At 43.5% G+C, this 27,496-nt stretch overlaps 1 protein-coding gene across 1 annotated transcript in view; it reads left to right on the top strand.

The window, feature by feature from the left end:
- SHROOM3 (shroom family member 3) overlaps positions 1-27,496 on the top strand; it is a gene marked incomplete at its 3' end in the record, with an annotated part of 134,892 nt that overhangs the window by 40,805 nt on the left and 66,591 nt on the right. The window contains exon 2 of the mRNA XM_079534865.1: positions 335-489. The remainder of the gene's footprint in view (positions 1-334; positions 490-27,496) is intronic.

Raw genomic sequence — 27,496 nt, 5'->3', positions numbered from 1 at the left:
ACCTTCTGATAAAACATGGACTGCCAGGTGCTTTGCTTATCAGATTTTATGGTGGCAAATTTTGTAAGAAAAGCTATTTTGGTTGCACTTTATTCTCCAGAAGCTCAGGATTCAGAGTGAGTTAAGCTGTATACAATCTTGCCCTCTGCTAATATTCAGTATTGCTACGCTAGTCTGCCTTTGAAGAGCAGTAGTGCACTAGTACACAAGTCAGAAATCCTAGTCCAATTTTCTTTTCCTCTGCCTTGTCACTCACATGTGTGCAGACTTGGTGCATTGCTGCTGGCACACTGAAGGAGAATTGATGTACCATTTCTTTCTCTTTCCTTTGCAGGTTGAAGAGGGAGGCAAAGCAGACTCCCTGCCTTCTAAGCTGCAGGCTGGTGACGAGGTGGTGAACATCAATGAGGTGCAACTGAGCAGCTCCAGGAGAGAGGCCATTTCCCTTGTTAAAGGGTCCTACAAGAAACTCAAGCTAGTTGTTCGCAGGTAGGCAAGATACAACACTCCCTCCCTCTCTCCTGCCCATAGGGTGTCACTACCATCCCCTTCACATCTCCAACTGAAAATCAATGGCTTGGCCTGATCTTGGCAATAGGCTTCTTTTACGCACACAGGCATGAGCTCAAGGGAAAACGTTTGTTCTTTTCAGCAAACATTTCTATGACTCCTTTGTCCCTGATACATCCAAGTATGTGAACTACTTATCCAAATCTTCCACTTCAAACCTGCCATGTGACAATCCAGGAACCTTGTTCAGTGATTTCCAGGCAGTCCCCATCACCATTGTCCTGTCAAGTGCCTGGGGCTTCTGTGAGAAGGTGGTAATTCTGTACATAACTCTTGTCTTGTTTTCTCTGTTTGGTCACTGTTGTTGTGACAGCAGAAATATTTCCACTGGCCTGAACAGAATTTGAAGCTATTTCATGTTCTGCAGATGAGTGATAAAGAGGCCATGCTGACAGAGAGTAATCTTATCTGCATTGTACTCAGGGTGGGACCTAGCAGGAAGATCAGCCACTTTACCTGTGTCTTTTGATCAACAGCCCCTGTACCATCACAGTGATCTCGCTTCACCCGTTCAGTCCTGCCATTTCCCTGGCTGTCAGAAGCCTTATAAATGGTAATGAGTAGCAATGCTTGCATGGTGGGTCTGATGGTGTTCACTCAGCTGCACAAACTGTGCCAGTACCTGCACAGATAATGCCAGTACCCCTTGGTGACAGGCAGAATATCTTACTGTCAGGTCACAGAACCTGATGCCCATTTTGAATCATAATTGTTTGGATTTAATTTTTTTCTGGTGTTAATTAAGACCTTAACAGAGATGCTTCCTGCCTGTTTTTCACTGTGGGCATGTTCAACAGTTCTTTTCTTCTGTGCCAGTTAGTTGATAGCTGGTATCATTTTATGGAGTGCTCTGCCCTGAATTTCCATGCTCAGACAGAGAGGAATCTGGGTCAAGATCAGCATAGCTGAGGAGCTGTCATTAGTCAAACAAAAGGTGTCAGTTTGAGTCACTAAGTTGGAGCAACTGGCTAACATCCCAGGGGGTGATGTCTGAATGGGACAGGCATGAACAGCTCAGACACCCTTCTGTTTTCTGGAGTAAAAGTATTCATCTCTGCTGGCTATATTGTGCTGTTTACATAAGTGTCTTCAGGTACTGAAAATGGCCTTATGAAAAATTCCATATACTGAAGTGGTACCTTGCTTGTGTAGCTGGTGGAAGGATAATTTTAAATGCAGTTGATCACTTCTGAAAAGATTAAGAATCAGCCAGCAGTGTTTTATAATTCAAAATTATACCTCATAGTGTAATGATAGTTTATCTCTCAATTATTTTTAAGTTCCTAAGACCTTTTCAACTTCTCTTTTTCTTTCTAATGTGTGTGCAGCAGTATTTGTTGCTTTCCATGATTGGAATACTGTTGTGAACTTGAAGAAACTTTGGTTCAGAGTCTTTCATGGTTTCAATTAATCACCAGTAGAAGTAAGATCAAGCACACTAACTATAAGAGGTGTTACATTCACATAATATCCTCTTACCAAGATACTTTAAGCCCTTATTGCACATTTAAAGCTCAGTAAATCTATAAGCTCAAAACTGAAAAAAATTACAATCAAATGCTAAGAGCCCTTCTTAGGTGTCAGCTTCTATTCAGACAGTTTGACGTAGTCCCAGCTGAGAAAGCAATGACAGAAGAAAAAAAAGGGGATGTTGAGTGCTTTGTGGGTAGTGGGTCAGAAGCTACAGCACCAAAGGTGTGCAGGATATCTTCACCCCAGACCTAATGAGTTTAGCTATTAAGTAAAGGAAGTGACAGTGTGCTTCCCATCTAGGGGTTTTTTTTGTACGTGGAGAAGAAAATGTCTTGCAGTGCTACACTGTCTAAAAATAATTTGGGAGGTTATTGTAAATTATTTATAACCATTAATCTCAAGTGCAGGTTTCTTTGCTGCAATACCAGCAGTCCTAAAACTCTCTGAATGGTCATTTGTGATTCCAGTATTAATAAGAACTTTTGCTTGGGGAGACACAAACTCATAGTGGTGTGGACTTTACCCCTTCAAAGTCATATGCAAACAATAGCAAAGTCTGCTTGATGTCTGTCTTTTTGGTTCTTTCCAAAGCATATTCAAGGTCAGCATATTTTTGAAAATTATTTCAGAAATAATATTGAAGCATATCTTATATTTGAAGCATATTTTTAGAGAGTTTTTTGTATTAAAAAATTCGGGAGTTGTCTGTTGCAGTGAGATGATGACATGAGATGTCACATCATACAGAAAGCTTGGAATTTTTGTTCAGAAGTTGTGTAGTAAGAACACCAAATAGATGACATACAGAGCACATTTGACTCACTCCAGATATCTGTGTAGCTTGCACAGCAGGTTGTGACGTAATCTCCGTTTTTATTTCAGAACAAAGTTGAGCTTTTAGTTCCTATTGCAGCTGAGTAAACATACACATGTGTTACTAAGCAAAAATTGGTTATTACAGTTTGATGCAGTGATGAGTAATTTTTCTTGGAATGTCAACTGCAACGTTCAGTACTGATGCCTCAGCGTCTGTAGTCATTCTATTATTGGTTACTTTAACAAAAGAGAAGAATGCAAATAGTTAGAATGACAGAAATGTGAAGGGAAAATCAGAGAAAATTCAATATGAGAGGCAAGAGGAACACAAACAGAGATGAGAGAAATGACTCATCTCACAATGATACTTACTATAAATGAATGGCTATGAGTAAATAGGCAGTACCGGAATAGTTAGTACACTGTACGTAGGACCATAGTGTGACTTGCACTTCTGTGCAAACATCCTGCTGACGTCTGGGAGGAACTTGCAATAGGAGAGACATATGAAGCTGTGAATATATCTGCATTCTATTTCCTTGCTTGTGAGCTTAATATAGACTTGGAACGCAATATCTTTTAGCAAGTTTTATTTTGTTAACATCCTTTTAATTCAAACGTGAGAAAAATAATTCAAAAGAAGTGGCAACTTATTACAAGCAGTTTGTGGGCCCTAGATCTGATTCTGAAAGAAGCATCCAGTTGGTTGGTTCAAATTCAAAGAGGCGGCTTCGCCTTTTTCCTGAAGTTAGTGTCTCCTGCTGCTTCTCTAGTGTGAGATGAATCGTCAGAATTGAACAGTCTTGCAGATAAACAAACTGTCCTTTACAGAGTGGTTGCTTCTGTAGCTTCTCTATCAGTGTGATCTTTGTGAATGTCTGGAAACCCAGAGCAGACAGGGCCACGGTAAGCCTGCGCTGTTGGAAGATGTGATGATTATTTCTGGGCTGAAAGTTAACTGGTTAGCAGTGAAAGGAGTAGTGTAAATGTATCAACAAGTGACTGAAAAAAATGGCAGTGGAAAGGGTGACTGAAACACACCATTCACAACATTAGAAAATAAGCCTATACCCTGTTTGCATTTCTTTCCTGTGGGAATGGTACCAAAGCCAATTGCGGTGCAGTTAGGGGATTTAGCTGGGGCAAAGCCCCATTGATTAGGCTACCCATTATATCCTTTGTAAATATGGCTAAGTTGTTAGCATGTGGTGTTGCAATGTAAAGATAACAGACTGGCTGGGTGTGCATTGGCTTATTGAGAGCCACCACATGCTGGAAGAGTCTGAAAGCGTAGCAAAAGAGTAATTGCATTTCATGTGTGAATCACCTCAGCAGCTGGAAAGCAGCCTTTGGTGCTGTCTCTTGGGCAGCTCCTACTACATGGCAGCTCCTCTTTTCCAACATTAACAACCCTTAGAAGCCAGAGGAAATATAATTGGTCCATTGCAGATGCAAAGCTGAGGCAGGGAAAGATTTGCTCTATGTGACACAGGTCTCTGCAGAGGCAGAAGGTGAACCCTAGGTAAATACTGTGCCTGATCCCCAAGATGATCCTTCCAGTTTCTAAAGGGGATCTGTCCATTCAGTATCTGAAGGTGTGCCATAAGAGAGAAAGGGGCAGTCTCTTTAGTAGGGTCAAGGAAAATGGTTTCAAAGAAAAAGAGGAGGGATTTAGACTAATTTAAGAGACTGTTCCTAATGCCCTGAAGTTTCTTTATTCCCATTCCTCATTCTCCTTGTTCTCACTTTGCTTGCTCATTTCCAGAACAACACAATACGTGTGTTTGTGAATATTTGTAGCCTCAGTTCTGCAGCTGGTGTGCCATAGGGAAACTTTGCTGTTGGTTCACACTTCTTAGTGCTGAAGCGTGAATAAGCCAGAGTGAGAGTTGCTCTGCACGTCAGAGAAGTACAAAGCTTTATTTTTTTGTTTCCTTTAAAGCAAACAGCCTTTTAAATTAGCAGTGGTCAAAGAGGCAAGGTAACAGTGTTCTACAGGGAAGAAGGAACAAGTGTTGCTTCACTGGTCACAGACTACAGGAACATGCCAACAGGGTAGGAGCACAGAAGAGGGCTCCCCACAATTTTCTCTCGGTTGTCTTCAGTGTATGGATATCACTGCTGGTGACAAGTGCCTCTGACTGCGGATCTGAGCAGAACCAGCCCTCTCAAGCCCGAAGAATCCACAGGCTGATGCTGGGGAGATCTTTTTGCTCATGGTTTGCAAGATTGGCAATGATCAGTGTGAATCACTGTGAGAAACCAGAGACTGCCTTGTTTAATTTTGTTGGAGGAATCTTGTGTACTGTCATCCGTAAACTACCTTAGGTAGTTTTTGATGCTCAGTTGATTTTTAACTAGTTGGAGGAGACAGCGTGTTCGAAAGCTAAAGCTACGAGCCACAGAAATAGGACTCACTTGTTTAGTTAATGAAGACTTCTACTTGTTTGCAGATCGGTTTCTTCTGTTGCTTGCTCTCCATCTTCAGTGTCTAAGCAGAGTTGGATGAAATTTTAAAAAGTCCCAGACCTTTTCAGTCTTATCAGTTCAATCTAATTGTGCATTCTTGTATCAGTTGAAGGTAAGGTTCCAAGTCTGTGTGCACTGCCTTGTCTGCTTTACAACGGCCACAGCAGCCTACAGCAGTTGCCCAAAATAGACTTTTCCACAGGTCAGTAAGCAAGAATGGCTGTTAGAGCGTCACACTGTTTACATAGTTTTACATTCAACATGTTCATAACAGCAGCGATTAGATCAGCCAGGCATGATGGCAAATGTAGCAGCTCTGCGAAAATGCTGAAGGCAACCACAGTCACAGGGACAGCAACTCTCAGCCACCCTTTCTAACACAAACGCTGTTTGAACCAGGGCCTCCTACAAGCCATTCCTTCGAGTTGCTGTGGCATTCACTGTTGCCTGGTGCAGGAATGAGAGGGCTGAAAATGTTAAGTCATTCTTGTTGACATCAGTGTGTTGTGACTTGAGTTGGGCAGTTTGGTCTGCGTTCTTGGTGGATGTAACCCAGCTCCATTGCCTCAAATGGCGTACAGATGAGTTACTTCAGGTCAGAATTTAGCCCTGAGATTCTTTAAACTCTTGGATTTAGCGTCAGGCTTGGTTAATGAATGCAAAGCTCTATTAAAATTTGCTAGTGGAACAGCAAGTAAATTTCTCTGCAGAGAATTGCTAATGTAGGCCTGTACTCTGTACATGCTGACATGCAGGAGTCTTATAGAGCTCTTTTGGGTTGTTGTTCTTAGGGTTTAGGCCAGCACATAGGCTCTGACCTGGCATGTGAGGAGTTCTGATGATACTTGCATCAGTGGAGTTAGTGAGTTTGTGTAGAGCATAAATCTCAAATATCTGTGGTCTTCATCAAAACCTACTGCGCATCTCCATGATGTGAAATGTGTGTTCTTAGCATGTGTCCTGTCACACACAGATACAAACTACTATAGAAAGTCTGTTCAAGTATTGTTTAGGTAATATATACAATACTGTATCATAAATGAAGTCCATTCTGTTCCTGAAGTATGTAGTTGCCATAACATCGTGTTGCACTCCTGAGGCTTCATGTGGGAGATGCAGTGGCATGTGAGTATAGCACTTCCGAGACTGCTGCAGTAAAAGCCATCCACAAGCCTTGCTCTTCTTCATAGCAGCCCATGAGTAAACCCTCTGCTCGTGCAAATCAGCCATAGCTTGAATGGAGATGTGGTGCTGTGGGCTTGGTGCTGGCAACAGCACTGAGGTAGCTACTGAAATTTAAGAATATGGCTGCCACTGCTTCTGACACCAGCTTTGCCAGTCCCAGAGATGTGTGCTTTCCTGGTTCTGATTGTGTTTTATGTAGAGTGAAAGACATTTGGCTGTATTTCTCACTTTCTTGGGCAGCTTTATGGTGAGCTGTAAGTAAACACAGAGATAAAAACATAGCAAAGATCAGTATTCAAGAGAGTTGATGTTCTATTTTCAGTGCAAATAGCTGCTAGTTTGTGTCAGCCCCAAACTCAGTAGCGCCCGAAATCAGTTCTCTTCTCAGAGAGCCTTCAGGGTAAATATGCAAGTCAAATAAAAGAGGAATGGGGATAGAAAACATTATCCTCATTCTCCTATTGTGCTAAAAACTGTACAGAAAGAGAGGATTAAGCTTATCCATGGCTATAACTGTAATCTGCGTGTTCATTTTCATACTTCCCTACAGATTCCCCCCAGGGTTTGGGTTATTTGGCTTACCCTCTTGGCACAGCCCTGTCTTAGTGCCCCTTGTTTGAACGATGAGACGTGGGAAGAGAAATTACGCTGCAGCACTGAGACCAGGGACAGCAGAGGAAGATGGTGAAGTCATGTGCTGAGTGGGCTGTGAGATCACCCAGGAGAAACTCCTTGGGAACACCAGTCCTGTGCCAGGGGCTGCCTTAGTGCAATGCTGCTTATGCAGCCACAGTGCTGCAAACTCCTGGGGCAGGAAGGACATTGGACTTGTAGGTATGTTTGTTCTGCTTCTGTCTCTGATGTGTCTGCTTTCAGGTACTGTGAGGGAGAAGGTGTTGGGATATGCAAGCCTGTGTTCTGCTGCAGCATGGCCAGTGTTGTGGTCTCAGACAAATCTGGTTCTTATCAACTCATTTAAAGACCTCTGGCAAGATCAGGAATTAAACTCATACTTCTTAGAATACTTATGCCCATTCCATAGCTACAAAATTGTTTTCCTTTCAGCAGCCAATTGCTCTCAGTTTTTTGTTTTTTGTTTTTGTTTTGAAGGGAAAAAAGTCACTCTACCTGGTAAAGGACCACATGGAAGAACTGAAGTGTGGGAGGAAGATGTCAGCATGGCTGACATCTGAGGCTCAGGGCTGATTCGAGCCCGTGGAAATTGGTGGAAAGATTCCCACAAACTCCAAAAGGCTTTGGCTCAGATCCTCACTGAGCAGCGATTTCCCTCACTGACCAAGAGAAAATGGGTTATTCCTAGAGAGAGGGGAAGCTGCTGGCATTTTTACAAAAAGCCAAGTGCCAGCACAATTCTTCAAAGAACTCTTTGGACTAATCCTTTCCTCTTATGACACTAATGTAATTTTGTGTCGTATTTGACAGCGTGCCAAAAAATTGTGTCAAATAAATCCAAGTTTTGTGAATGAAATTAATTAGAATAGGCGTTGGCTCCCGCCCCACTCTTCAGCAATGCAGGAGTGTGTTTCCAGAGAGCTGCCTTGCAGACTGCTTAGTTTTTGCTCAGTGATGATGGCTGGAGGAACAGCAAAAAAGAAGGTTTCGTGCATGTGGAAGCTGTGAGACTGACAGCTTGAGAGGCCAAAGCTGACATTAGCACTGGTTAAGGGTTAGCAGGGTGGTCTTGTGCTGAATGTTCAGTTGTGAACTCCTCCATGCATTCCACTGTGCCCCTGGGCATGTCTCCTGGTCTCTCAGCTCCTCACCTGCCAGGTGTTGCTGATGCTTTGTTATCTGAGATCTTTGGGGAGAGGTTCTGTTAAAGGGTATCTTAAGCACGCATAAAAATGAGCTTGCATTGCGAGTCTAACATGGTGAGATAGGACCTCAGCTGATGCAAATAGGTGCCAACTGTCCAAGCCCTGACCTGCTGTTTGTGCAGTGTTTGTACAGTATCTCTATGGTCTGTATAGTAGGCTCTCAGGTAAATAAAGTCTTCAAAATTCTTCTGTGTTTTGGCTGGAACTTCCAAGTTTTTAACTATCTCAAGCAACATTATTTTCTGCACATTCATCAAAATATTTGCAGATCCTATCTCATTAGAAAAGGTCAATGAGAAGCACAGAGGAGACAGCTAAAAGGTGAATAGAATGTAATTTTGAAATCACTGGCAGCAGGCTCACTGTCTAGGATTTAATTAGGTACACCTTATGGCTGCCAGGCTTTTAGTAAACTTCCCACCATGAATAGTGAATATGGAGAGGATCTAAGTATGACTTTTAAGAAAGAATTATGGCTACTGTTGGGGACAGTGGAAAAATGCCTTGAAGTACAAGATGCCAGCCACCATAATGTGTTAATCTGTATAGGACATTAAAGGCTGACCCCTCACCTGAGACTGTATTAGAAACAACAATTGCTAGCCACTGCCACTCTGCATTAGCTGCTTCTTTCACCAAGTGCACTTGGATTAGTTTGCCTTCTTCAAGCAGTAATCAGGCTGCAGTTTAATCTGTCAGAAAATGACACTGGAAAATCTCTGCCACTGCTGGACAAAGTGCTTTTTAGGGTGTGAATCTCCTCCTTTTGGAATTTCCTGTGGATTAAGTTGGAGGTGGATCAGATCACGGTAGTATGAAAACCCAAACAAGCAAGCATGTGTTCTCTGACTGATCTGTGCCTTGCTTCTGTATCTGGGATTGTGTCTAGGCTGACCTTTAGTTGATAGGGCAAATACCTGGACTTGCATGAGGCTTTGGTTACCTGCCCAGGTGCACAGGACTGGTGCACAGGATACAGCCTCACAGCGCAGCTGCAGGAGAAGCTGTGAAAGCAACCAAACATCATCATCTTTATTGTAACAAGCTCCAGTTTCATGGCATTCATTTCAAGAACTGACTACAAATCTGATTGGTTTGTAAGGGATTTGTGAGTTGCGTGGCACTGACATATGCTGATGCATACATATCCTTAGCTGGGTTAAATATTTACTTTGCTCAGATATACTAATTACCCTGGACTATAAAAAAAAATTTCAATACCTTTTCCATGCTTTTACTGCTTGATGTAAGGTTTTCTTTGGAAGAGAGATGGGGTCAGGAAAGGTTAATGAAATCCAACGTAATCCTACTGATACAAATTGAGTTTCCCTGGATTTACTGCTGTAAAACAGACTTTGGGTGAAGTGGTCACTGTAACTACTTCATGTGTTTTAATGAACAGACTTGTATGGGTCATCCGAATCCTATGGTATTGTTTCTCCCCTGTGGCCAGATGAATGGAGTATCTCAGTCGGAGGAATAATAAAGAACAGAGACTGCACAGGCAGTATCGATTGGTCTTTTATATGCACAGCTCTTCCTGTTTGTAGCGAAAGGCAGCCTCACTTCCACAAATGCAGTTGGACAAAGAGTAGTCACGTGTACGCGCCTGGCCAAAACATTGGCTACGTTAGTAGCTCTGAAATTGAGAACAATTCCTTTCAAAATGCCTTTTTTTTCTAGCTTTCTGCTTGCTTTGGCTTTGGCCTTAAAGGGGAGACAGCATCAGTCTTCAGAACGCTAATCTAAAGCAGTCTCAGGGAGGCAATAGCTGCATAAATACACCATAACTAGTTAACTCTTCTCGGTGTCACTTCTTCGTCTGCTGCTTAGCAGGCTTTTAAAAATTACTGAGGTGGAATTGCAAGAGGAGAACGGAGGCAGTAAGTGCCATCCTCTTTCTGTTGTGGATACAGGAAACACTGCCAATATGCTGTTTGGCCTGGGGAACTGGGTGCAGTTCCTCCTGCTGATAGGTAATTTTATGTGGCACTATTCCCTACTCACCTCTTTTTTATAAGGAGCGATACAGCTCTTCTGACCGGATGTCAGGTACTTAACTGCACTGACGAGGAAGATACAGGGCTAAAAGGGAACACTGAAGTAGAAAAAGGATAGTGAAGATTATGAGCAAGATTGTGAATAGTGTATGTTTTCATGTGATGGCTGAACTGGAGAAAGAAATGTTTAGAGTGAAGTGGAAGTGAGATAGTATGTTCTGTTTGGCCTGGAATGCAACATTTTGTTCTCTGTAGGCAAAGAATGTTAATTTAATTTATAGAATCATCTAGAAAAGACCTTGAACATCACCAAGCCCAACCATCATCGTGACCTACTGAGTCCTGCCGTTTAACCATGTCCTTTAGTGCCATACCCACACATTTTTTGGATACCTCCAGAGATGGCAACTCTACCACTTCTCTGGACAGCCTGTTCCAATGCTTGGCCGCCCTCGCCATTAAGTTCTTCCCAAAGTCCAATGTAAATGTCCTCTGGTGCAACCTCAGACCATTTCCTCGCATCCTGTCACTTACCACCTGAGAAAAGAGACCAGCGCCTCCTTGCTACAACCTCCTGTCAGGTATCTGCAGAGAGCAGAGGTCTCTCTCAACCTCCTTTTGTGCAGACTAAACAGCCCCAATTCTTTCAGCTGCTCCTCATAGCTCTCACTGTCTGGTCTCTTTGCCAGATTTGTTGCTCTTCTCTGCTCACGCTGCACTGTGTCCTAACATGTGGACAAACGAATAACCTCCGCTGAGGGTTTTATCTTCAGCCCTCACTCACAATTATTCAGTTACTTTTTACAGACGAAATTTGGGTGGTGAATTTCAAAAGAAATAGTAAATAATTCTTGAGTAGCTGAAAACACTTATTAATCTTTTCTCCTCTCTCCCCTAAATGGGAACTACGAGAGAGGTCTGGCTCCAGATCTGCTGGAGCAGGAAAACGTGGCATTCAGGGCAGAGCTGCCTGGCACTTTCACTCAGCAAATTTTCCCTTTCCTCACGGTCTCTGCTCCTGTCTGTCAGGACTGCTGACGACTGCTTGGTAGGAGGGCAGTAATCTGAGCTGCCTCTGCTGAGCAAACCTCTTGCATTTTACTGCGGGATTAGTGCTGAGGTGCCTCTGCGCACAGCACCTGTATCCGCGACTCGTTATCTTAATCGCTCTGCTCCCGTCGCTCCTTTTCTCGAGGCAGCAGTGCCGTGCCCTCCGCTGAGGACCGCGTTCATCAAGCAGCAGGCTGCCTTTGCAGCAGGGATGGGAATACCTGAGACTTGGGCTGATGTCTCACAAGGTAAGCAGCCTCTCGACAGCTAAAGGAAATCAAGCCGGGCTCGGCTTTGTCCCTGCGGAGGCGATCGGAGCTCGCGGCGGGGCTATGGGAGGGGGAGGGCGGGAGTCTTAAGGGCCCTGTTGGACCCAGCATCATAACCTTCAGAGCAAGTGGGCGTCGGAGAAGTGCTGCGGGGGATTATTCAGCTGCTGTTGCGAGCAAGCTCGCAGCAAATGGGCAGCTAGTGCCGAGTAACTGCTTAACTCCTGTCACCGGTTATGGTGTGCTGTGGTGTAAGCAAATCTGTAGGGCTTGAGGCTAAAAGAGTGCCACGTGTTGGCAGCGGATATGAACTTGTGTCAGCCTCCTAAGTTGTTTGGGATGTTTAAGGCCATTACCTCTCCTTGGTGTCAATGGGTACAAATAACAAGAAGATCTAAGGACGCTGAATCTTAAGAGCAGAGGCTCTGACTCACATCACCTTGATGTGTTGGGTGTATTTTCCAATTTATAGTCTGGAAGACTCTGCTCCAGGAAGTAGAGTTGTTTAAAGGCCAGTATTTCCAACAGTGTTTGATATAGGCAGATGAGTCATACAGTCTGGGGTGCATTCTTCTTGTCTGATCCATACAGTAACATTGCAGATAGCAGAATGAATGTGAAAGAGAATGATTGTTAAGAAAAGGCAATCAGTGTAGCTCCTGTTTGGGCCTACACCACTTTACGTTGGTTGAAGAGCTGTACTGCATTGTACACAGCTATACACTCTTTTTAGGCTGACTGTGAATCATAAAACTGAGTACATTGAACTTTGTTTCTGATTGTTTCTGGATACATTAGCTGTTTTAGTAAACCCATTAATCTTGAAACTCATTGCTTGTGTCATTGTTACTTGTATATCTTTAAAGTTTTGTTTGCTTTTGGTGAACCTAACCAACCATTTAGCTGCATACTTCTGCTGAAACTGGTGGTAACTGTTGTTTTATCTGCAATGCAATGATCCAGCCCATCCAGTGATGGCTGGCAGTGCAGGTGAAAGCAAGTTGGAGTGATTCTGGTGGAGTGTTAGAGTCTGTGTTCCTGCTTTTTATAGGAGGTATATACAGGAGGTATTTTTTTTTTGCCGTAGTTTTTCTGCCTAAGAAAAATGACTTGAAACAGTCTGTTCTGAAGCCACAGAAGCAGCAGTGACTTTTGAGTACAGCATGCTGTTTTGCCTCATATGCACTCATTACATCAGTATTTAAAGAGTGGAAATTTTGTCGTTAAATCTAGAACTGGTGACCACAGCAAATTCCCAATCACTCCAGATTGCTCCCAGTTCTCTCTTTCTGCCTTGCATGTGATCACAGAATCACAGAATCACAAGGTTGGAAACGACCTGCAAGATCATCCAGTCCAACCACCCTCCCATTCCTATCAGTGCCACAAGCTACTAAACCATGATCCAGCACAATAAAAGCAAATTCAAGTACACATCTGGCTGGGGAAAGGCTGATCACGTGCTGTCAGTTTTCAGACCCCACTGCCCACTTGCGCGCTGCCTGTCCAACTTGAGGAAGTTGTGTGAGCAGCGAATGCACTGACTTTGAGGTGCTCATCTTGATGATGCCTATACAGATGTGCATGTTTCCCAAGGTGCAGTGAGATGAGGAATCTCTTGTCCTTCACTGGGGGACCCGTACACCACAAGGCTGTGGGGAATTCTGCAAGGAGGGTTGCCATCTCTTCTTCACTTGCATCTCCCACGTGTTGTGACTCTCTCCGAAGGGGAGCGCCAGGCAGCACTGCCAGCCAAACGTTTAGGTCTAAATTAGTGTGGACAGTCTTGTGTGAGTATGGGATTAGTTTGGGTCTTAATCCATTGCCCGCTTGAGTGATTTGACATCTCCCATGGTCTTCATACCAGGTTGTAGGTGAGCCAGGCATGTATTTCTTCTCTGGGAGTTCTGTAAGCAGAGTGGTTCAGTGCTGCATACCCTGTAAAGTGAAGAAGGGTGGGGTGTGTTCCTTCTGAGATGTGAAGAGATGCCCAAGTTGCCTTCTTTGCAGAGATTTGGTGGACACTTCCTTCCAACAAATTGGAAAAAACAGTCTGTTTTATCTGGTGTGTTACGTAGTCTTACATAGAAGCCTTTTTGAAGCCTTCAAAGGGTTAAAGCAATACCTCCTGGAAACCCAAGTGGCTGAGGAAACACCAGATATTAACATTTACTTCAGTTGCCAAAGCCTGGATATTTCTTTCTACTTTTTAGATACTAGGGCCTGCGGGGACCATTTAACAATAAATGGTAGCAACTTGGTTGTTATAGGGCAACCCATGTGCATAGGCACTTAAGGGCTGTGCCAGCATCTCCTTTGTTCAATAAAAGTAACAGCAGGAATTTGATTAAAGACTGATAGAAAAGAGGGCGAGAAATGTAGGAAAGATTAAAGAAAGAAAGAGCCACCTGGAAACTTCATTCCCTCTTTATTTCTAACTTAAGCTCATAACTACCAAATCTAAACCATTGTGTGTGCGAGAGGGAGGGAATATTTCCTGCATGCCTGCACAGAAAAGACTGCACATGCAGCCACATAGACTGACTTTTAGCAAAAGTCAGGCTCTATTCTCAAACTTAACACTTGCTCCTTGTCTGCATCAGAAAAAAAAAGTCTGAACCAGAAAATAACTTCATCCCGCAGTGCTTTGGAATGGCAACAGTGAGGAGGGTCGGGCGAGTCCCAGCCATAAAGAAGAGCAGAGGATTTTGGCTGAATCTGCCGCCGAGTGGAGAGCACATTTCCCAGGCTGCCTGGAGCAGCCCTGCCGCTCAGCACAAAGCCATGGCCAGCTGCACATGGCCAGCGCCGCACTTCATCCTTAGTCTGCAGCATCTGCTGCTTTGTCTCTCTCCTCGTGGAAACCCCAGAAAAAAAGAAAAAGAAGAAGGAAACAAGTGACTCCAGCGGCCAAATGCAAATAGGCCCAGAAGTGCCTTCTTATGTGTGATCAGCAAATGGCAGGAAAATCACATTCAAATTCCTTACTGTAGAGCCAACACATCTGTTGTTTAGGTTTAGGAGACCAGAACGGTAGGATGAAGTGTTGAATGTGTGGGAAATGATGGCGGGTCAGCTGCCTGTTGGCCTGGCTGCAGCTTTGCTCTGTGGCTGGAGGCATGTTTTCGCTCTCAGGCTTTGCAGGATGCGGAGAGTTAGGCTGAGACCACGAGCTTTCCCCCCAGCAGCAGGGTTGGCAGTGGATTCCTCGACTGCTCCTTGTGTGTTTGAGTGTTCCTGCTGATAATGTTGCCCTATGTGAGTGTGGATGAAGCAGCAGGGATGGATTCTGGAGTTCATTGCTGCTGCTTCTCGTGTCTCTGTTCTGTACACCTGGATGTCTGTGCTGCTTAAACCATCTTTTCCTCACCTGGTACTTCTTTTGCTTCATCTCTAGATTATTTTCCCTCTCTTGATCACATATTTTAGTTACTGACATCTATTAGGCAGTGAAACTTCTGGCAGTGACCTTGGCTCTGAACTGCTCTCCCCTAAAGCAATTTGGCTGTTATCATGTCCTCCATAGCAAAGGACATCTGATCTCTGTGCCTGGCTGTAGCCTCCCCATCTTGAGCACATATCCTAAAGGCTGCTGCCCTGTCCAGGGATGCGGGAAGGAGCCATAGACCTACTTGGGATCAGGCCCTGAGGGGCTCATCTCTTCTTTGCCCTGATCCAGACTGGTGTAAAGAGACAAGCAAGAGACAAGACAGCCTCCAGGACTGAACCTCCAGTTAACAAATCGCTTTCTCCCAGTGCTTCAAACCTTTAAATGATAACTGTTGAAATCAGGACAGAGACAGTGAAAGGCAGAGGAGATGGAAGGACTGGATGTAGGCCCTCTGCTCACATCCTGGCCCCACGGTACCCCGAGGAGAGTCTGGCAGGGTGTCGAGGGGCTGCCCTGAGCCAGGCTGTGGGGCCCGGAGGAATGTGGGGAATGCGAATGGCATGCTTGAGTGGACAGCTTCAGAGCGAGGCGCAGGGATGGCTCTCACTGCCATCTGTTGTGAGCCCCGCAGGCCCTTGGCAACCACGTCTCAGGAATGGGGCTGGTTTTTTTTTTTTTTTTTTTTTTTTTTATACCATAAAGAAATTCTTCCTTGCCCTCTTCCTTGCTCCTGCATACACAGACGCATGAATAAGCGGGAACGGGGTTGGGATTCCTGCTACAGAGTGATGCGTGTTAAAGGAGAAAAGGGGCTTACAGAGCTCTGCTTGTATTCAGGCTGGGGAGGTGTTCTTCTTGGAGCTGTGATGTTCCATGAGCGTGAGCCAATGTCTGTAATTTATTGTTAATTGCCAGATCTCACTTTGTTCAAATCAATAGCAGGTCTGTATATACTGAGAAGTTTTCTTGGTACAGTCTCTGGATTTATAGCCATCCATTTATCCTTCTTGGTAAAACAGAGATCTCTTCTGTATTATTATTAAATGCCAAGGCTACAACTGGCATAAATAAACCCAACTCACTGACTTGCTGTCCTCATCATTTTCCTGAGACCTGACAGCGGCTGTATTCTACCTAAAGGGCTTTGCTGCAAAGTCAGGTGATGAGGTCAGAATCTTGGAAGTTGTGGATAACTCAGCATCTTTGCTCTTTCTGAGAGTGGTAGATTTTTACACCAGGAAAGGTTTTACTGTGGAAGAACTCCGTCTCCTAACAGCAGCAGCTTTCTGAAGCTGCCAAGAAGGGTTAATGCTGAAACAGCCTTTATTCAAGCAGCAGGGGTAGGAATTGGGTGCGTTTCTCCAAAGAGCAGTTTTCCAACTTCTGTATCCCAGAAAATTCTCTTCTGAAACACAGACTTCTTTTCTTCCCACACCTTAACTTTTCTTCTACCTACAGGTAACTGTGGCCTCATTCCTGCCAATTGTTCAACCTCTTGTCATGACTCAGCAAAGTTAGTTGTTTTTATCTAAGTGTTGTAATTCCTTTAAGACAAGGAATTCTAAGTTGTAATTTTACATGAGGTTTTCAGAAGGTTTGAGGTGAGACATAAAGAAATAAGGGCTAAGTTAACTTTTCCAAGCAGCACATTGTTTTCTTTAGTGTTTCCTAGTCTTATATTCTGTGCTTATCTGCCTACAAATAAAGAAACTTGCAGAGAAATCCCCATAGACAAAATGGGGCTAAATCAGGGAGCTGGTAGACTGAAAGAAATCTCTCAGACATTTCAGGCCATTTGGAAAGATCTGAGATGAGGGAATGAAAAATAGTAGACTCCCCTGTTCTCAGTGTTGAAGGCTGTGTTTGATGCCCGTCACACAGCTATAGTGGTTTGATCACAGAGAATATAATTTCAGTGAAAACTGATAGGTGCATGGAGGGGGATGAAACACTCCCTATTACAGGTATTTGTTATCACTTGACAGCTGTCAGTTTGCAGTAGGCGATCGGCCTTCCTGTCTGCTCACTGAGAACTGGGCGGATTTGCCTGAGCTTATAGAGAAGGGTAGAAATCCTGCTTTCAAGTGCAGTATCATTTAACTGTGATAAGAAGGCAGGTAAAGCATTTCTTCTGCAATATGGCTATGGGGAACAGGAAAGTAAAGTCTTTCTGAACCTACTGCGATGGGAAAAAACAAGTCATTAAAATCTGATACCTACCTGCATTTAATGAGAGAAACCTTGTTTGAAGAAACAATCCCAGCCCTATCACCACAGAGCTATCTTCAGGAGCCATTAGCCTTTCACCTCCTCATATGTTTTTTCTTTCACTTTTTGATCTTATTCAGTGGAAACGGCAGTGTGTCTGCAACGAGAGATTTAAGCTTTAGCTTTAATCAGGAGCTTACTCAGTCGTAACTGTGCTCTTGCAGCCTTTCCAGTAAGCGACCGCCAGAAGATCTAGAGGAGTAAGGCACAGAAAGAAACAGCACTTAACATCAAGCTCCTGGTGTTTTAGTCATACCTATTTCTTCAGCGAGCCAGCAGATATTTTTTAGGTTCTGCTATTTCTTCCATCTTCACTGAATGTGCTTTACCGAGAGTGCTATTGCCAGTTTATGTGGCGTTCGGTACTTTCTTTAAAGACCCTGCTCTTGAAATTCTTTGCTTTTTAGGTTTTCTTCCTATCATAATTCACAGCCTAGAAGACAAATCAGAACTCTGCAGATACCAATTGTGAGAAGTAGATGACTTTCATTCTGCTCGTGGTTTTAGAGTCTTGTTCAAGCTTTTATACAGAGCGTAATACCTCAATGTAATGCAAGGGACAGAGACTTTTTGTGATACTCAGGATTCTCCTCTTTGTAAAGATCATTTGCTCCCATCGCTTCTCCATCTGGTGGCGTAAAGAGAACATCTATTCATCTCACAGTGATTGCTCCAGCAGAAATCTGTCTTTTTGCAATAGAACTGCATCATTTATCATTCACTGTAATAACTTCTCTGGTGATGAGGGGAGATAAAAAATGAATCATTTCCTTTGGCATCATTTCATTACATTCTTCCATCCCTGAAAAGCATCGAAGTTTCAGGAGAGGAGGGGAGAAATGGCTGCTGAAGAATAACCTGTGTAATGAAGGGGGAGTTCTCCCTCCCTGTCCATGAGTGTTCAGGAGCTGGCCACAAAGGCTGTCATAAGAAAAATTGAAATCTCCCATCTTTGTAGTTCAGGGAGCAGACTCATACAAAAGCTGCCTCTTCCTTGTGTCTGCCCTCTCCAGAAATGTTTCCTGATTGGAAAATCACAGGGTGTCTTGTAGGACTGATCTGTCTCAATAATTCACTCAATTTCAGATGTTAGTTCTCCCAATGGCCAGTACAGGTGGCTCTGCAAACAGCCTCTTACAGCATCTGCTTGGAAAGAATACTTGTGACAGGCAGTGTCATCATGGCTCCATGTGGAGGCTGGATCCAGGGCAGCAGAACTGCTGGCCCACGCTTCTGAGTCCTTCCTCACTGATGCAGCTGAGGATGCTGGAGACAGTGACAACCAGGTCTACATTAGTCTTCCTCTAGCAACCTGGTCCTGTCCAAGAATTTGCTCCCCATCTGTATTTAAATGCAAGCAGTGAGCCTATAGAGTCTGTGTCCTCTGTCTCATGTTATCTGGGGATCTGTGTCTCTCCATGAAATTTAGCTGCATCTCAGCAGGTCTCCAGAATACTTACTGTTCCTGAGTATTTTCTGCCTCAACCCCAACATGCAACTTTAGATGGTTTTCAATGCTATTTTTTCCTGTGTTTGTTTGATGCAGGCTGGGATCTGTTCTAATTCCAGCCCAGTTCTATTTCAAAAGTTACCCATCCTTAGTTCACAAGGAAAAAACCTTTGTTGAAGACAAAGAAGTGAAAAAGAATGTGAAAAGAATGTAAGTTACACATGAGATAAAATATGTACACATTTATTTCAGCATGCTAGTTGTCTGTATTTCTTCCTTTCTTTTTCTTTCCTTTGTTTGTGGGTATCAAAAAGCAAAAAAATGCCAAGAATGCTTCATCCTATTGAAGATACAGTAGCAGTATATTCAGAGAAAACCACATCAACAGCTGTATTGCCCATATATCTCCAAGCAGAAAATTGTACACTATCTTGAACAATGCATCACACTACAGGCCTACACAAGGGCCACATTGCAGTCACGGTGGGAACCATTACTCGAGTCCCCTGGTTTGTTTGTGTGCACAAAAATCATGCTTATAATATTGCTGTAACATAGCACTTTGCATCTAATTTAAGCAATACTGGGGCTTTTGTTTGTCTTACAAGGTCTAACATAAATACAAAAGGCCATAGCCCAGCCTGAAGTTTATGAGACGTTTCCAGACATTCATGTTCACACATACACACTCCGTCAGAGGAATTTATGGCCATTACGATGTTCTCTAATGAGTACAAAATGAGACCGTTACATCTTCACTTAATTAGTTTGACAGATTTTCATTTAAATATAAAAAGACTTCTAGTCTATAGGGAACAAAAGGAAGGCTTTCTTTCCAGTGCAGTATTTGACTCTGCTTTGCTGGAGCAGGAGGTTGGGGGTGACAACTGAAGGGAGATGATGTAGTGTGAATAATTCTCATCTTTTGATTTCATGTTGCCGTTTCTTTGCTGCTTTTCCAGTTCCCCTGGAGCACCTTGAGCAGAGCGGTGTGACACGGCCCTTTGAGTTGCAGCCAGTGGAGCCCAAGTGAGAACTTGGCTTTTTCAAAGAGTGATGGATGTTCTGAGATTCAGGGGGGTGGCAGGGATGCTAAAAATATTAGAGAACTGCTGTGAGCTCCAAGTGAACTGTAGTCTCCAAACCTATTAGCTCACTCTGTCTCACTTCCCTTTGGTGTTTTGGCTCGGCTGTCCTTGGAGAGCATAAGAAACAGCACGGTGAGTTGCTGCGGGCTTTCAGCCATCACTGTGACATATGTTAGCCTGGACTCATCTTGCACCTTTCTGAAAAAGCCTAGTGTAGGCACAGCTATCCCTCTCCACACGTGCCAGAGGCTCCATGGTGTTTAGCAATCTCCTGAGTTTTTATCCACCTGCAAGGGCATCCACTGGGCAGAACCAGGCAGCGTGTTGGTAAGTAAGTGCCGTTGTCCAAAGGCATGTTAGCAGCACGGTGTTATACTTTCGGTCACCCACATGCCATGGGAGCAGAAAACGTTCAGAGAAAATGTGCCATAGAAGTAGTCGTGGTCCTTGTGAAAAAATACATGTGTTTCAGCAGAAATCTCATTTTTTAAGCTGTTTTGCAGAGGGATGTATTTTGTTTATAGTTATCATTAGGAAGCAGGCCAGCTTGTAGGCAGTAAGTGGTAGGTTTTCCTCCCCTCTCCACCTGCCTTTTCTGTTCAGTGCTGCAGTCTCCCTTCACAGCACATGGCTGGGGTACAGCTCTGAGCACTCAGTGCATCTCCCCACCTGTTTTTTCTGCTTCCAGAGAAAACCATCCCTGAAGATCACAAAGAAAGGGTCTAATCCTTGTATTGTGGGCTTGCAGATTGCCCCTTTGTCTCTCACTTAAATGCAGGCATGATGGCATGAAAAGAGGCTGCCCAGGCACATTCACCTTCTCTTTTAATGGTATTTCCTTAATAGGGTAGTTCTGGCAGTCCAGATTCTTCTATGGGGCAAAGACATTTTGATCATATTACTATATATATTTCTGTAGACTGAATGAGCAGTTTTGGCTGACAAAACTTGCTTGCAGAAATATCCATTCAAATCTCGTAGCCATGTGGTTTCCCCAATAGCATCTTATAAACATCCTTTGTAGTGTTGTTGCACTCCGTGTGGTTTTTTTCCATAAGAGTCAGTAGGAATATGAGGGTAAAAAAAGTAAGATCCTAGCAGTGTGTCTCCTGCAGAGGTTGTGTGTTAGGGTCAGAGAGAGAAAAAAATAATATGGTGCGTATGTGCCAACATACAAGCAAGAGCAAGGCTGGAGGAGAGCACAAGCCTTAAGATTGTTCTCAGTGATGCTCTGGACACCTTATCTTTCCAATGCTCTGAGGAAGATATTAGCAGAGGACGATACTGTCATGACTCCAAGGAATCATGGTGTAGGCTGAAAGTAAATGGTCCCATTTCTTACCTGGGGACAAGGTTGTGGAGTTATTTCATTATCATGTTGAGCCTAGCTTTGGAAAATTACATGGTCTGTGGCATGTTATTTAGCAAAAAAAATTGCAATCCTATGTGCCTTCTCTTCTTTGTCTGGGAGGGAACTGGAGAACTGCAGCAGCTGTAGGTGGGAACACAGTGACATTCATTAGTGATGTTTTTTACTTTAATAACTTCAACCACCTGGAACAATACAAGCTTTGCCACTGAAACCATGCAGTATGTGACTCCAGCTCTCCAGGACCACACTCAGCTTGTGACAGGTGTCCCCTCGGTGTGGTCGCTGCAGGCAGTGGCATCATCCTCTCCATTTGCAGCGAGCTTCTGTCCCTATAGGAGAGCCCAGGGATTCAGTTTACACCATCACACCAAGCCAGAAGATGAATAACATGTTTTGTGATACTTTGGATGTTATTATGTGACACTGTCAGATAACACTTAGTACCTGCTTTCTCAATTTCCTTACAGCCTTGGTTTCTTCCTGACATAGCAGCTGGTTAATCTTAAACAACCTAGGGCTGGACTTGGCTTCTGAAAAACCCCTTCACTGGATTTGCATAACAGAGAGCATCTAAAACACAAACCATTTTGAAGGCTGGTAGTATTTTTAGCAACATATGAATGAGTGACTCTTTCTGAAAAAATCAGTGTTCCTTTTAATCTAGTATTTTGTCTCTGATGTCACTTATAACAAAAAGAGCTTCAGAGCAGGAAGCACTGGCTCATTTTGATAACGTACCTAGCAAACAGTGCACCCTGTAGAATGGTTTGTTGAGTCTTACTTCAGTCTTACATTTTTAATTTTATTTTTCTCAATATTATCCTGCAGCAGCAAGTTCTGTCTTTTGTGTACTTTGAAATCAAAGGAAAGAGAGCTTTTTAACTTATTTATTTATTTTTACTTACAGTGATCGTCTTTGAAAGTTTTAACAGTAACTATACCAGCCTGCTCTGTGCCTTCTCATATACCTTTGTCACATCTCTTTTTTCCCCACTCATTTCTCCTTTCTTATTCTTATTGTACAAAAAATAAAAATACTCTGTCAGTGCCGCTTCAGCTGTGATTTTTATTCTTGATTTGGTTGGCATATGTTTTTGTCTCTGACTCATAAAAGAGTACTTGGTTAATTTCTCTCCTGTTTTTAGAGGCTACATATTGATTTGGTCATTTCTGTTTGAGGAGTACTACACATGACCCATCTCCAACAGTGTTTCTGTACTGACTAGCAGGAATTCTTAAATGCTGTCAGGTCTCCCCCTCACACCTGTATGTCCATCTAGCGTATCCAAGCCAAAACTCCTTGGATTACGGTAGGTTAGGATTTCTTTAGGTCAGATTATCCTCCTCAGTTCTGCTATCTAGTGCAGAAGGTCCTTAAACCATTTAAAGCTTTTTGTTGTTGTTGTTCATTACATGCCATCTGAGGGACCACAGAACACCTACGTGTAACCGGTGTCTATTCTTATCAGAGCTGACAAAGTCAGTTCCTGCTCAGGTGTTACTTGCTGGGAACCGGGTTTAAGTGTGCAGTCTGAGTGCCTCTTGGATGATATCAGTGAATTGGTGGATAATTGATGTCCTCAGGGACATCTAAAAACAGCATTCATGGTAGAAAATCTTGCACCAGATGCATCAGTCCTTATGATATTTCCCACACCTTTCTCGAACCATTTACAATTTGTGGCCCACTTGTCATTTGGCTTTTTATGAATGTCCCATCCCAGGATATGCCTCCCATGTACTGTGTCCAACAGTGATCTGAGAGCAGGAAAGATTTTATTCATGGTCATGGAAATAGACCTCTCTGAAAATAGCAGCATGGAAATAGAGCAGTTAACATCACTGAGAAAATTATAGAGAGAACAAAGGCATTCTTTGGTTGCAAGCTCTGAGGTTTGTCCTCAGCTGCTAATGTACCTGGGAAGTTCTCCTGCCAATGTCCTTACCAGAGGCTGCCAGATAGGCTGCTGGTGTCGGGTAAGAACTGACTTTTTACCTGACTGAACACATGCACGGCACTTTTCATATTTAATTCAAGATCCAAATATTTTTGCTCTGTGCTGTTTCACTTTATTGGCCTTGCCTGGCACAGACCTTTTTCCATGATCTAACAAAAAGGAGTTTGGGTTTAATAATGAATTAGTGCTAGTGGAGTTTGAACTCTTCCTGTTTCTTCATTTATTCTTATCAGAGAGGTTGTGCTTCTGGAAGAGGAACAGAGGCTGCTCCTTTTTGCAAAGCTGACGAAGCAGGGAATGATCAGCTAGCCTTTGACAAATTCATAAATGAACATTTACTTTGAGCTTCAGTGGGAGAGACCCAGAGTCGTAAATCAACCCATTAAGCCTTCAACACACTTTTTTTGGAACCTCTTAGGCATTTCTTCTTTTCTGCTGCTGCTAAGAGATGTTTTAAGGGCGCAAGCTTCTTGCTATCATTAAATACAAGAGCAAGTAATATTGCTCCAGGCCTGGAGCTGAGGCAGTGAGTAACCTTCCCACTTTAAGAACAAATACCAGCAACTTCAGCTCTGGATATTTATTTTTCATGAACAAACTGAAGTGAGGTACCAGTTTATCAGGAAGGAAGGACGGACATGGCTGTGTAGAAGAGGTGGAATTTTCTGAATTGATTTAAGAAGATCATATTGTAGGAATCAAACCTCATAGAGCTGATTAAGTGAATAAACAAATGTATTCAGTGAATGCCACCTTTCCTCCCTCAGTTTAAGAAAATGAAAGCAGATGTTGATATTCCATAAAATTATCTCTTTTAAGAGATCTTGACTGGTGTCTGATCTCACCTTTTTCAGACTAGCACTTCACCAGGAACAAGAAGGGAGTTAGCAGTGTGCATTGAGAGTACCTAGATGTGTGCATGAGTGAGGCTCTCTGCCAGTCTGCTCAGCCTTCCAGGAGCATAGCTTTAGTTGTGGGGTAGGATGTGGTCTCTTAGATCTCTGGGTGCTGCTGCTTCTGAGTTAGCAGACGTGGAGAGACGTGGGGACTGGGACTTTGTCCTGTTTTACTTCCTGTATTACTAGCAGGGCACGTATGAAGATGTCAGGAAATGTGTACTCTCTCCATGTTGCATTTGGTGCTTTACAAAGGGACACTGCATGAATGTGTAGGGGAGAAGGAAAATAAGAACCGTCATCACTTAACATTATTTCAGTTTGAAAGTAAGACAGCTAGTGTTATTCCTTGCTGTTTACACAGATCTAATCTCCTTGGAAGCTTAAGGAAAGAATAATTAGCCAACATCTACTTTTAAAAAGTCAGCAGCATGCCTCTTTCCCAATATAAAATATTAAAATAAAAGCCTGTAGTTACATTAGATAAAGTCTGATTATTGGGTGTACCGTTTCAGACTCTTGTAGGATTGCTGTAATGATAGGTAACTTTCCTCTATGAGCAATTTTATGCAACTTGGTGTTTTGTTTTGTGTACACATTGGCTAGAAGCAAAGAGACAATCCAGTTTAGCAATGCAAAGATATGCCACTGAGCTGCTCCTCAGGGAGATCTGTAAAAGTTCCCATTGCTCACAGTCAGCAGCAGTAGGATAGGAACCACATTGTGACTGCTGAGCAAAAAAGGGTTGTCTCCTTTTTTCGAAGGTGCTGGGGGTAGATGTGTTAAAGTGTTGGGGGTCATGATGCCTGGGTTTCATTTCTGGCTGTGCCGCAGCCACTGAGATGAGAGGCAGGATGTTTACGTCTGTGGGCTTGCATTTCTCCAGCTCTGTAGTGTGTGCGACTGTCCTACCTACAGGTGAGGGATGTTACGAAGCTTAATTGCCATGTGCAGAGCACTTTGCAAAATACACTGTGCTGCCGAAGGTACGAAATAATAATTAAGAGGGGGGAAAAAATAGTCTTTCTCTCTAATTTTCAGAGGAATGTCTTTGTTCTTTGACCTGGTTGTAACCACAGCCCAGAAGATTTTCCTATGAAGTAGGTGGTGAGAAGAACTGCTTCTTGGCAAAAACAAGACACTGTCTTCCTCAGACTCAGTGACCAGGAATGAGTCTTTTGAAGCTAAAACCAGCGACAGATGCTCCATCCTTCTGCCTCTCACTAAGTCTGTAGGAGCCCCAGGTCAATTCAGTCGCATGTGCCCAAGAGCAGGAGATAGCCAGGTATAAGGGAGTTCATCAGATGGTGTGTGAGAAAGGGAGAGCTTTGTTCTCCTTTCTGTCTTGAAAGAGAAGGCAAGATTTCTCCCAAACCTGATGTAGCTCAAAGAAAGCCACAAAACCTCTGAAGGCTCCCTTGTTCCCTGTATGCAGTTACATCTGGACTGTGGTACACGTGGCTGTGGTACATGTGGCTGTGACAGTTCTGCAATAGAGGAGATCTTAGGGAAACACAACTTTGTGCCATCTTTTATATGCGTGTCTCTTCTTGTTTGAAGTTGGAGATAAATCATAAGCCATGGGGCTGGAAGTCATTTTACAGCTTGTGGTATGAAAATGGGTGTGTGTGGGTGTGCATGCATGTATTGTTGCTTCAGAGTAAACCAGAAGACAGCCTTGTTTATTTTGTGCACTTGTTTAAGAAGACTGCTGGGTAAGAAACACAAGGAACAGATAGTTTGCTTTTGCTCTGCAACAGTGTTCAAATATCTCTTACGTTTGCTGAATGCTTTTGTATGTTACATGCTTTACATGCGAAAGAGCAGCTGGTCACTTAAAGCAGATTGCAGATAAAGCTTGTCCTTCGATGGAAGTAGGGAAGCCAGAGCTGCTTCTACTATACATGCTGTTTAAGGAGGCAGCAGTAACAGCTGGACCGACCCTCAGAACACTGTACAGACTGAAGAGGACTGAGTAGCCTGAGTGGTTGATGGGTCTGGAATACCCAGTTGGAGCATCTCATGGAGATAGGTTTTCCTGTGATATATTTCTCCCAGCATCTTCTAAGGATGTCTCTATCTCCTTATGTACCTTCCATGCACTTACTGACACTGTGCCACTTGGTGACATTGCCAGGCAGGACATCCAGCCTGAAGTGCGTGTGGGCCCCCAGTAGACTGCCAGCAGTTTTTTGAAATGGATTTTGCCTTGCTGCAGGGAGAAATGTTAAAGGAAAAGAGGACAAACAAAGGGATAGACTGGGAAAAGTGGAGTAGGCACAATGAAAGAAGGGGCTGCAAAACTACTGCCACGTATATCTCAGCACAGTTTCCATTCCTAAGGCCTCTTCTCCTCCTTCTGCAGGTTAAACGGGCTCTCCCTCCCCTCATGACTGCAGTGGGACTAATCACACAGTAAGGATTACTCATGTGAGTAAAACTTGCAGGCCTGAACTGCTCAGAGACATTCATACTCACATTTGTTCTTCAAGCCATGTGAAAGCCATCTCCCCATCTCCCAGCCTGGGATATGGGCAAAGGAATATTTTCCAGGGCCTTGAGCTTTTTAGCAGCAGTCACGAGGTTAATTTGAGCTGTCTTCTGACCTTCTGACCTGCATCGTACTGTGGGGTGAAAGGTGCTTTGTTCCCTGTCCCAGTTTTGTCTGAGCCTCTGAAGAATGGACAGTCTGAGGAGATGACATGCTGTCCAAATAATGGAGAAAGGTCTAGCAGTGTCAGCTTTATTTGGTTTTAATTGTCATCATCATTTTCTATTTTAGTAGACAGTAAGATGGGATGGTTCCTTTGCAGTATCCTATACCATTTTTTTTTCTTTCAAAAATCTCTCAGCGGCTTCACAGTCCAATTCCTGTCCAGTGGATGCTTGCTCAGATCTAGTCCTGCAACACTTTGTTGAAAACAGGTAGCTGAAATGAAGGAACTAAGACAACACTTTTTTTTTTTAATAACCTAACAAACCTCTCCATGTGATCTGGAGGCAGTAAAGTGTGCTAGATACAGCACTGGCCTTGGAATCAGGACACTGGCTTGTAATTATTGTTGTTATCTGCATTTTTGTCCCTGCAGTGAGCCCTGCTCATGAGTTAAGAACCAACAGTTCTTGCTGCCGTAAAAGCAGAGCAGAAGGCAGAGCCGGGCCCCCTGGGGCTGCAAAAGTCTCCAGGTATGCCCTATGGTATCAGGCAGTCCTCATCAGCCCGAAGGGCATTGTGGTCATCATTGCAGCCCTGCAGCCTTTGGGGTGGATTGAGCAGGTCGTGTTTATTTGTGCTAGAAGCGTATTGCCTGTGAAATTCCAGGGTGCAGTTACTTGGCCCAATTGCATTCATTTTGTCAGTGACATTTGGTGTGAAGTATTTGTGTTTGGAATTTGAGAAGCA

This window comes from Tetrao urogallus (assembly GCF_951394365.1).
Source record: "Tetrao urogallus genome assembly, chromosome: 4".
NCBI classification, from domain to species: Eukaryota; Metazoa; Chordata; class Aves; order Galliformes; family Phasianidae; genus Tetrao; species Tetrao urogallus.
Note: the sequence above shows the minus strand (reverse complement) of the source record. Positions and strands in the feature narration are given on the sequence as shown.